A 12,367-nucleotide genomic window follows, 5' to 3' on the forward strand; every position below is an offset into this window, starting at 1 on the left:
GCGCTGGCAGGGGTCTCCATATGGCTTCTCCAGCTTCCAGGGCTGCATCAGTGTAAGTCCATGTGGCTTCTCCTCAAGAATGTCTCACAGGAAGTGAGCAGAGACAGTCTCTCCCACCTCCAAGGAGGAAATCAGATTTCCCAGAATTCTCAGGAGAAAGCCATGCCCACACAGAGGCCTCATTGGCTATGATTTGACTGACAGACTAGACTCCACCCCTTCATTCTTAATCCTCTCAAGCCCCAAACTGACACCAGATTATTTAACTACCACAAGCTCATTCACAAAGAGACAAGCACAAGTCAAAACAATACTGTTATCATTTTACTTATCACATTGGCAAACAAAAGTTTTACGAAATTCTGGTTGATCACATCATGTGGACAGCAGCAGCCATTATTACACAGATCTGTTAGTAATGTAAGTTGGAACAACTTTTACTACAAATTCAAGGGCCCCTGATAATATCGTGAGTTAGGTGTTGGGCTGCTAACTACAAGATCAGAAATTCAAACCACCAATTGCTCCACTGGAGAAAGATGAGGCTGCTGGATCCAAGTAGTGAAATGAAACTACTAAGCCTTAATTTTTTAACTTCCACCAAATGACTGGGTGGAAGCATGCAAATAAGGTATACAGAACTCTTAACATGGGGTCCGGTCAATTTTGCCATTCCACTAAGTATACAGTTAGCCATCTCAGAAACAGGAACAAAGAATTCAGCAACCATCAAGAAAAAAGGGCCACAAGTGAAGTGTGTCTTTTGGAAGCTAAAATCCCTTTGCAGAGCAAGAGCAGAGACAGCAGTAGCCTGAGACAGAATAGGGGCTTCTTCACCCAAAGACCTGCCTTCAGTGAGGAGACTGCTAACCACACCGGGGTACCCTTTGAGCATTTAGTAGCACTAAAGAGCTTTTAAACACTTGTCTAAGCATTGCAGATGTCAAAGAGACAACCTGGCTGAGGATGAGGAGCAGACACAGCATGACTGAGATGCAAACAAAAGTGCATCCATAACGTTTATGAACATTTGTTGTAATCTATTAGTTTCTCTAGTAAACCCCATACTAAGAGAATTTTATTGTCTGTGAATTCTGTGTAGCCACTGCAATGGATTATTGAACTCAACAGAGAAGAGTTGATGGCTGGTGTCAGAATAGGGTAAAGAAAGTAGGAAAATGAAGGCATGTCTGACCTCCTCATAGAAATTGCTAGTGATTTTCTGTCTTCCAGGTTATGAAGTGAGAGTTCATCAAACATGGCCTCTATGCCATTTTCACATATTCATAATGATTTACAATCTCTGGAACCCTATAGAGGGTTTATTATATATGTACATATATCTAGCCTAGCAATTCCATTTCTAAAACTGCATTTTAAGCTTTTCTATACATGTGTGACATTAATTATGTAAAACATAAATCAAATGTCACATGGATTTTTATACAAAAAGAATGAAAATACTTAAATGCATGTAAAAATGTAGTTGAACAAATTAAGAGAAATACCTTGAAGCTAGCAAAGAAAAAGGGGGCGGGAGCTCATGTACTGATATGACTGGAGTAAAACGATCTACAAACTACACATTATTGTTGATGAAAGATGCCATCAAGTCATTTCTGACTAATGGTGGCACTTTTCTGCCCTTACCTATACTCAAAACTGTATGAGTCCACAGCTGCAGCCAATGTGTCAATCCATCTCATGGAGTCTTCCTCTGTCAATAACCATCTGCTTGAACCAGGCACTGGCCTCTCCTGATAAAAATGTCCAGAGAACACACACTAAGTTAAAATCTTGCTATCTGCACTTTCTCCAGGACAGATTTGTTTTCCTGGCAGTCTATAGTACTTCCAATACTCTTCCGCAAAACCGTAATTCAAAGACCTCAAGGCTTCTGCAGTCTTCCTTATTCATTGTCTAATTTCCACATGCCTATGAGGCCATTAAAAATAGCATAGCTTGGGTCACGTGCACATTAGTCCTCAAAGTGACATCTTTGCTCTTTAGCACTTTTAAGACATCTTGAGTAGGAGATCTGTTCAATGTCATACATTGTTTGATTTCTTATCTACTACTTCCAAGAGCATTAATTGTAAGCTAAATGAAATGCCAATTTCAAGTCCAATTAACTCCTTGACAATGCCAATCTTTTCTGCATTTATTAGGATGTTATCTATTGGTCCAGTTGTGCCTGCTTTCTGTTTTCTTTACATTCACTTGCAGTCCATAATGCGGGCTGCAGTCTTTGATCTTTATCAGGAATTGCCTCAAGTCCTCTTAGATTTTCAATTTCTGCAAGCAAGATTATGTCATCTGCATACTGCAGGTTATTGTAAAGTCTTCCTCCAATTCTGATGTGGCATTCATCTACATAGTCCAGGTTATTTGGATTTGTTGCTAGCATACTAAAAAAAGTATGGTGAATAAATATAACCCTATCACATTTCCTGATTTTAAACCATGCAGTATCACCTTGTTCTACTCAAAGGACTGCTTCACCAGCACCATTAAGTGTTTCAAAATTCCCATTGTTCTCAAAGCTATCATATGTGCTAGTTAAGGATTATGTCAACTAGACATACCTGGCTAGGGGTGATGTTAAGCCTATCAATCAAGTCACAGTCTGATGATACCTCCTTGACATCATAAGCTTTTTAAGAATGAGGGACTCTGGGAACTGCTCGCTCTCTCTCTGCCTCTGGCTACCAGCCTGCTGGAACTCTGCCTGCCTTGAGGGGTGCCCCATGGGCCAAATCAACCCTGAGAGCTGCCACAGCCCTGCCATATTACCACCAACCAAGGATCTACTTGACTGCAACAACCGGCCTATTATCTCCCTGCTTCCCACTTCACCTTTTGGCATCGTCTACGTAAGTCTAATGAGAGACTTATGGACTAGTATCAGATTGTATGGACTTGGACTTGGAGTTGGACTGAGCTGGGATGTCTTCTTGATGTGAAGTCGCTTCTTAATATAAAGTTCTTTCTTATATGAGTGAAACTGAATTTGTTTCTCTAGACAACTTGACCTAACACACTATAGTTTGTTATTATCCACACAGTCTAATGCCTTTGCACAGTCAGTTAAACACAGATAAACATCCTTCTGGTATTCTCTGCTTTCAGCCAAGATCCATCTGATGTCAGCAATGATATCGCTAATGCCATTTCTTCTTGCTTCTGGTTTGAATTTCTGGCCATTTCCAGTCGCTGTATTTATTATGGCAATCATTTTTAAATTATCATAAGCAAATTTTACTTGCATGTGATATTAATAATATCATAAAATAATTTCTGCATTCTGTTAGATCACCTTTCTTTTGGATGGGCGGTCAGCTCAAACAGTTTAGTATAAACTAGTGAGGGCTTCTTGTGCTGCAAGAGATCTCTCAAAACCAGTATTCTGTCACTTCCTGAAGCCTTCCAGTGCCTTTAAAGCAATGTGGACTTCTTCCTTCAACATCATCAATTCTTCATCATATGCTACCTCTTGAAATGGGTGGATTTGATACAGCATGTTCTTTCTGCCTTCTTTTGATGCTTCCAGTATCATTCAAAATTTTGTCCACAGAGTCCTTCAATATTGCAACTCAATGTGTATTTTCTCCATTTCTGTCACCTTGAGATATGTTGAAAGTGTTCTTCTCTTTTGGTTTTGTAATTCTTCAAGGTCTTTGCACAGTTCATCATAATGCTTTATTTTGTGTTTTTGAACTGTTCAACTCTTTTACTTCATCATTTCTTGCATCAACTTTAGTCACTATATATGTCTTTTTTTAAATTTCTTCATTTAGGATGTTCTTGCTATACTAGCATAACTCATTAGAACTTCAGACACAGTGTTAAATGAATCAAATATTTTTTGACATGTAATCTAAATTCAGGTTGGATATATTCAAGGTCCTATTTCTGATTTTACAGACTTGTATTAATTTTATTTAGATTCAACCTGAAAATGCACATGAGCAATTAATGACCTGTTCCAGAGTTAGCCACTGACCTTGTTCTGATTACTGATATTGAGCTTCTCCGTCTTCCCAAAGATGTAGTCACATTTAATTTCTGTAAATTCCATTGGGTGAGGTCTCCATGCATAGTCATCAACTTCTTTTACGTTGTTAAAATTAGTATTACAATGAAGTCAGCCTATAAAATTTTATTGTGAGAGCTCTCACTTTATTTTTATCACTAAGGACATATTTTCTAACAATTGTTCCCTTCCTCTTTGTTTTTACCTTTCACATTCCAATCACCAGTAATTATCAATATATATTAATTGCATGTTTGATCATTTCAAAGTGAAGAAGTTGGTAGACTTCTTCAATCTTTTCATCATTGACTAGTGGTTGGTGTGTAAAGTTTAATCATACCTAGCTGATCTTCCTTACAGTAATATAGGTGTTATCCTATCACACACAATATTGTACTTCAAGATGTACTGTCAAATATTCTTTTGTCGATAAATGTGACACTATTTCCTCTTCAATCTGTCGCTCCTGGCAGAGTAAGCACATTCAAATCAGCCACCACCAGTCTACTGCAGCTCACAGTGCCTAGGGTATCCATCTTTCTGCATTTCATTTTTGACAACTTCTAATTTTCCCACTTTCATACGTTGTAAAATACACTTTCTGTTTATTAGTCAATGTATGCAGCTGTTTCTACTCATTTTGACTGCTGCCTTCATCAGCAAATGAAGGTCCTAAAATATGTCTTTGTTTTATCCAAGTCACTGAAAGTTTACTCTGTTTTGAGGAGGCAACTCTTCCCAAGTCTTCAGTGTAGTGCCTCCCAATCTGAGTAGCACATCTTCTGGCACTGTAACAGACAATACTCTGCTACTATCCATAATACTTATAGTGGCTAATCCCTCAGAACTAGACTGCCTATTCCTTCTTCCTAGTCTGTTCTTACTCTGGAATCTATGCTGAAAATATTCACCATGGGTGACCCTGCTAGTATTTGAAAAACTGATGGCATACCTTCCACCATTACAGTCAGACACAAATCACCACAGTTTGACAAACTGATTGGTGAGTGGAGCATTCTACATAAGTAAGTATACAAAAGGGCAAAGTGCAGTATGTCTTGATATGGTGCCAGCTAGGGGTAGAAGATAACCTAAACAATACATATGTATGTAAAAGGGCAGTACGTTAGTTAAAGCATTTGGCTGCTAAATGTAAAGTTGTTGCTTTGAACTCACCAAGCGTTCTGGGATACAAATATGTAGCAGTCTATATCCATAAAGATTTATATCCCTGGAAATCCTATAAGGCATTTCTAGCTGTCCCACATAAGTTACTGTGAGTCAGATTTGACGAGACAACAATGTTTTGTTGTTTTTAATTCAAAACCAAACGCACTGCCATCATGTCAATTCCAACTCATGGTGACCCTTTTGTACACGGTAGAACTGCCCTGTGGGTTTCTCAGACTGTAACTCTTTACAGGAGCAAAAGCCACGTCTTTCTCCTATAGAGGAAGGCTGACCCTAAGGGTCAATCAACCTTACTGAGGGTCTTCCTCCTTTTTGATGACCCTCTACTTTATCAAGCATGTCATTTTCCAGAGACTGGCCTCTTCTGACAAGATATCCAAAGTAAGTGAGACATCATCATCCTCACTGCTGTGGAGCATTCTGCCTCTACTTCCTCCAACACATACTTGTTATTCTTCTGGCAGGCCATGTTATTTTCAATAGTCTTCACCAATACCATAATTCAGATGAATCAATTCTGCTGCAGTTTTCCCTATTCTAGCTTTCACATGCATATGAGGTGATGGAAAATACCATATACATAGCTTGGGTCAGGAGCACTTTAGTCATATGCAGAATATTTGCCTAGTACATCATTTGATTTCCTGACTGCTGCTTCAAAATGAGTACTGATTGTGGGTCTAAGTAAAATGCAAACCTTGATAACGTTAATCTTTTCTCAATTTACCATGACCTTGTCTACTGGTTCAGTTACAAAATTGCTTGTTTTCTTTATATTGAATTGCAATCAACAAGTGCTTCAAGTATTCCTCAATTCTGGACCAGGTTGTCTCCTGTGACTTCAACAGTGACACCCACTCTTCCACCTTTGATGCTGGGGCTGGCACTGCCCTCAATGACCACTTTGTCAAGCTCATTTCTTGGTTTGACAATGAATTTGGCTACAACAACAGAGTGGTGGACCTCATGGTCCACATTGCCTCCAAGGAGTAAGAGCCCCCCTGGACCACCAGCCCCAGCAATAGCACTAGAGGAAGAAAGGCTCTCAGCTGCTGGGGAGTCTTTGCCCACAAACTCAATCCCCCAAAACACTGAGAATAGTCCATCCAGACCCCCTAAAGGAAGAGGAGGGGCTTAGAAGCCTGACCTTGTCATGTACCATCAATAAAGTACATTATACCCAACCCCCAAAAAAGTATTCCTCAATTTCAGCAAGCGAAGCTGTAATCTGCATATTACAGGTTCTTAATAAGACTTGTTCCAATTGTGTTGCCACGTTCTACTCCACATAGTCCAGCTTCGGTAATTATTTGCTCAGCATACAATTAAATAAGTATAGCAAAAACACACACCAAGACACACACCTTTTCTCATTTTAAACCATGCAGTATTCCCTCGCTCTGTGTATCAGTTCCAAGTGAGCACACAGAAGTGCTCTGGAATTCTCATTCTTCACAATGTTATCCATAGTTTGTGATAATCCACACAGTTGTATGCCCTCTATACAGTCAATAAAATACAAATAAACAGCTTTCTGATTTCTCTGCTTTCAGCCAAGATGCATCTGATATCAATAATGATATTCCTTGTGCTACAAATCTTCTAAATCTGGCTTGAATTTCTAGCACCTCCTTGTCAATGGACTATTACAATTATTTTTTAATTATCTTCAACTCAATTCTACTTATATGTGAAATTAATATGTGATATCAGTGCAGTGAACTATTTAACGTGACTTTCCTAGCCATAGTCTAACTTCTACCAAATGACTTTTCCCGATGGGTCTGGTTAAGAGAAGGTGGAGAAAGATACTGATAGAATTCAAGTGTGAGTTATTCACCAGCTTCATTGTCATTGCCATCCTCCTAGGTATAAAATGGGGCATCACAGAAGCAGCAAGGGGTTTTCTATACCAGGGAAAGGAAAAGTCAGGTGTGGATCATGTCCTTTGAGCCCTGAGATCTCAGCATACTGAACCTTCTTGATGCAGGAGACAGTTGGAACACCAAAGCAGTGGCAGGAGAAGCAGGAGCAGCAAAATTAGGAACTAGAGCATGAAACAGAGCTGTGGACTTTGCAGCCTACCAGGCAACTAAATCTGAGTGCTTTAGTGGCTTGTGAAGTGGGGTGCCTCTGGGCACTTAATTGGCACCGCTGGCTTTGTTAACCAACAGAGCTGGAGCTAACTGCATCAGGTTGAGGCTTACTGTGGAGTGAGTGGCATGCACGTCAGCTATTACTGACAGCAAAAGACAGTTTCGTAACATTAAGCAAGCAAGGCAAAGGTGACTCCTGAGGACTGAGGGACAGTCTGGCCAGGCCTACTCACCTCCGAATAAACAACCCAGAAATGAGTTACCTAACCCTCTTCCAACACTGCTGCCATGAAGAAAGTGATTCAGCAGCTCCAATCGGAGGCAAGACTCAATCACGTGCAAGTTTCCCGGGCAGCTACAGATCTGAAACAAATTTGTCTACAGAATGCTCAACATGACCCTCTGATGATTAGAGTATCTTCAAGTACAAATCCCTTTATACCCCAGGAAGTCTGTTCATTTTTGTAGTAAGATGAATCTTTCAAAGGTTTCCTAAGCCACTTTTCACGAAGGAGAGCTCAATTTGAAGCCTGTACAAAAGCCTGTCCTCACAGTACATGTGCCACACTATACAAACTTCTACTTTGGTCAGTCCTTAACATCTACCTCTCTGAATTTTCATGAATTTCTATTTCACAAAGGTTAATTGTTTTATATACACTGGCTTCTGCATATAATAAAAAATTTAGTACCAAAAAAACAAGACTGAGTGTCTCAGAGGCCTGCTTGCAGACACAGGAGAAAAGAAATTGTCCTGACCGAACACCTGTATTCCAGATCATTTCTCACCTGAATTGAAAACTGTTAACTTCCCCAATAAACCCCATATTAGTGAGCATCATCTGTGAGTTAAATGACCATTGCAATTAATTATCAGACCTAGCCAAAAAATCAGAATTTGAGGAAAATGCAGTACTATGGGAGGGGGCAGTGATAGTAATAACACAGTAGACACACTACATTACTTTTCTACAAATCCAAACAAAACATCAATTCTGGCTCAGGGCAACCTCATGTATGCAAAGTAGAACTGTTTCCTATGCTTTTAATCATTAGGCCTGTCTTCGTAAGCACCTCTGGTTTGGTTCAAACTGCGAATCTTTCAGGTAATAGTATGTACCTATTTGCAACATCTCAGGACTCTAAAAAATTAGTTACCATCAAGAAGGTGATAAATCTTAGAAACCCACGTGTGTTACATAACTGTGCTTCAAAAAGTTTTCAATAGCTGATTTTCAGAGGTAGATCACTAGGGCCTTTTTTTTTGCAAAGCAGCTCTAGATGAGCTGGAACTTTGAACCTTCCAGTTAGCAGCCCAGGTACATTAACAGTTTGCATCACCTAGAAACTCTTCAAGATCAATTACTAAGGAACTGTTGCTATTGTAAAATGTCATCAAATTGCTTTGAACTCAGAGTGCCCAATGTGTTCACAAAATTGCTACACGGGGTTTTCAGGCCTCTGATATTCCAAAAGCAGATCTCCTGACATGTCTTCAAGGCACCGTTAGATGGGATCAAACCACCAATCTTTTTGACTAGTACTCAGTTGTATGTTCAGCCATTGAACCAACCAGAGACTCCAGCATATTTGCATTTACTTGCAAATACATAAATCATCTCTGGAAGGATTCATAAGTATAAGAATTGGGTAACTAAAGAATAGAAAGCAGACTTTTTACTTTCATGTATATCTTTTTTAAAGCTTTGGAATTTTGAATCAAAATGAACGTACTACATAGTCAAGACATAAATAAAACCTTTTAAGCTTGTCTCCAAACAAGCTGCCTTCTAAAGGAGACGCCAACTAAGTCCACAAGGAAGAACACCACCAACATCAGTCTCCTAAGGATTGTAAATCATATAACCCGAAATCGAAGGAGGGAACAGTATCAGAGCCTAAATTGTGAGACTGGTTTGCAGAAGGCAATGGATGACAGTGGGAGCCCAAGATATATTTGTGGGATCTACAAAGGAAATAAGCCTCTGGTGATTTCTCTCTATCCATAATAGACGGATGGGATAAAAGTGGTTACCAAGTAAGAGTGCATTGGAAAGATGACTATAGAAGATCAAAATTATAAACCTGTCTTGAACAGTTAACACCTTGTTAGTTGACCCCTACTCTGATTCATGTTTGGCTGGATATGGTTTTCTACATTTTCTTTATTTTTGTTTGTTCATATTAGGGTTTCTCTCAGATGTGTTGTCACTGGGGGTGACCCTCTTGAATTTGTGTTATATATGTTTTCCTGTTTTCAATATATGAAACCCAGGATTGATGAATCTATCTACAGACAGCAAGTAGAATAAGGGTTTGGGGGAGGGGAGGTGGGGAGATGTAATGGGGGTGGAGTGTATAAGGGAACCAATGTCAAGGAGTCCCAGAAGGAAAAGAATGTTTGGAAATGGATTGTGGTAGCAATTATATAATACTGTTTGGGGTGATTGAATTATGGAAATTAGGATATATGTATTAAGCCCAATTAAAAAACAACTTTTAAATTCTTGTTTCAATTTTTGTTTAAAAGTAACAAAAAAGCCCAATGGTTTGGCTTTTGTTTTGCTAGAAAGTGATCCTTTCTCAAGTCCCAGGGAAAGCGATACAGTGAAATCTATGACAGCCAGAATTTGACTACGCGGTCTTGCTTTTCCAGGTTTCACAAGTTTTCTGCCTCTGAAAGGAGCAGTCATTTCTTTTCTATCACTTATCTTAGTGGAAACGATTTGAGTTTTTCTTTCTCTGATTGCCTTACACAGGTTCCAGTAGCTTTCCTTTATCTCCTCTTTGGTTGATCAGAATGGAGTGTGCGTTAGCACTGCTCTTTCAAACAATTTGGAAAGGTTGGATTTCTGCCCCAATTACCAGCACTTAGGAAACAGCAACATTCTAATTATTTTGACACCTCTTGTCAAATACACCAAGTATGCCATTTGGATTTTGACTAATCTGTACCACACCCCAGCCTCAACTCGAACCAAATATTCAAAGAGAGGCCAATGGCAACTTGCTACTAAGTCTGACTCTAATTATTTGGGTATATTTTAAAATGCCGAGGATTATAAAGAGAAGCATTCCTGCAAGCATAGCTAAGGAAAGGCACTGAAGACAAAGGAACTATATCCTAAATGTCTCTGGTCCTGACTGGAAACCTGTTCAACAACTCACTGCCTTTGAGACAATTCTGACTCACAGCGAACCTACAGGACAGAACAGAACTATGTCTTTGGGTCTCCGAGGCTATAAATCTTTACAGGAGCAGAAAACTTTATCTTTCTCCCACAGAGAAGCTGGAGGGTTCAAACGATTGATATTGTGGTTAGCAGACCAACAATTAACCCATTACACCATGACTCTATTGTTAGTTTCCCTAGTAAACTCACATAACTGTGACTATTGTCTATGAATTCTATGTGGCCATTGCAAAGAATTATTGAACCCAGACAAGAAGTAGTGTGTCAAGATGGTTAGTGTCAGAGTACAGGAAGTTGGAGAATGAAGGTGTGACAAACCATTGCCTTGTTAGAATCAGCGTTGGGCTGGACAAAGTTGAATTCTTCTCTCTACTGAAGCCGGAGGAGGTCAAATTGGCTTCAACTCCATTTTTTATCTCTATCATAAACCTTTTGAGGATAATGAACTCTTTATGTTTACATATTTTTACACAGCCTCTTTAAGAAACTAGTCCAGTTATAATAAAAATGGTGATGTGGAAATGAATAATGTCTCTTAGCATATGGTAAATCTTTTACTATTTGTTTTATTAGTCTGAATATTATTAAAATATCCAACTTAAAATTTTTGTTTCTTAAAATTAGAAAAGTCTAACTTTCACAGGTATTCTTGGCATAGAAGTCAGTTTATCACCAACAACAATTATTTTTATCCCAGTATGATTTTACCAATCTGTATTGGAAGAAAGACCAGCGTGCTCCTTAGAGCCAAGGATGGTAAAATGTCTTACATGCTCTGGACATAGTCAGGAGAGACCAGTCCCTGGCGGAGGACATCATGTAATATGTAAGGGCAACGAAAAGGAGAAAGGTACTCAAGATGGACTGACACGGTGGATGTATCTATGGGCTCAGGCATAGAAACAATTCTGAGGAGGGAGCAGGACCGAGCAGTTTTTGCATTCCGTTGTACACAGGGTCAATATGGTTGGATCCGATTCAATGGCACCTCGCAGCAACAACATGATTTTTGAAGAACCACTTACCTAGGAAACAAACCTTCCAAAAGGAAGCTTTCAAACAACCTCAATTTTCACTCCTAAAACCAGAAAGGCTAAGCAATTTGCCTAAGTTCCAAAGCTTGTTGCTGACAAGTACAGAGGACAGAACTGAGATGTGACCAAGCATCTAATTCCTGAATGACAGAGCCACTCTTCTATCAATATCACTGAAATCACCTGACTTCATGAAGAAAGGGCGAGTGAACTGCTTCCACAAAAATGACAGCCAAGAACACCGTCTAGAGCAGTTCACTGTGAATACATGGGTTTCCAGGAGTATGAATCTATGCAACAGCAACAGGTTTGGGTTTGGTTAATCGTGTTTTTGGCGGTAAATTCTACTGAATCAGAATTAATCTCTAAAATCAAAGTTCATTTTACCCTGCATTAAGTAAACACACAAAGCTTTTAAATGCTCAGATAAAGAGCTCATTACTAAGACACCAAGTATCACAGCTCACTAAATAGGCAAACGATTCATGTCTAACATTATGTGGTTACCGTATAATTATTTCCTTGTACTATATGAATCAGAATGGTGACTACCACACTATCTTGATCAGAGACCCTTAGACCTTTGATATCCTAATGGTCAGACATTGTTTAATACTTCTACATAAGACTAATACATTTCAACTATCTAGATGACTCAAATAGGTAGAAACCCAATTTACAGGCAAAGGAGACTAACAAGACTCTCTTGGTTATCGCCAGGATCGTTGGGGGCTAGTCACTAACAAATTATTTCAAGTTGTTTCACTGAGCAGTGTATCCTCACAAAATCATTTCCATAATAGGGCAACACCCCAGCTC

General features: G+C 39.2%; 1 protein-coding gene and 1 pseudogene across 4 annotated transcripts in view; one reads left to right on the forward strand and one right to left on the reverse strand.

The window, feature by feature from the left end:
- The window catches only part of LOC115869674, a 9,983-nt pseudogene extending 2,195 nt beyond the window's left edge, over positions 1-7,788 (forward strand).
- MAPK8 (mitogen-activated protein kinase 8) overlaps positions 1-12,367 on the reverse strand; it is an 84,572-nt gene that overhangs the window by 67,553 nt on the left and 4,652 nt on the right. The gene's annotated exons all lie outside the window — the stretch shown is intronic.

This window comes from Echinops telfairi, unplaced genomic scaffold, assembly GCF_000313985.2.
Source record: "Echinops telfairi isolate 266 unplaced genomic scaffold, ASM31398v2 ScPeMD7_35;HRSCAF=133_0, whole genome shotgun sequence".
NCBI lineage: Eukaryota > Metazoa > Chordata > Mammalia > Afrosoricida > Tenrecidae > Echinops > Echinops telfairi.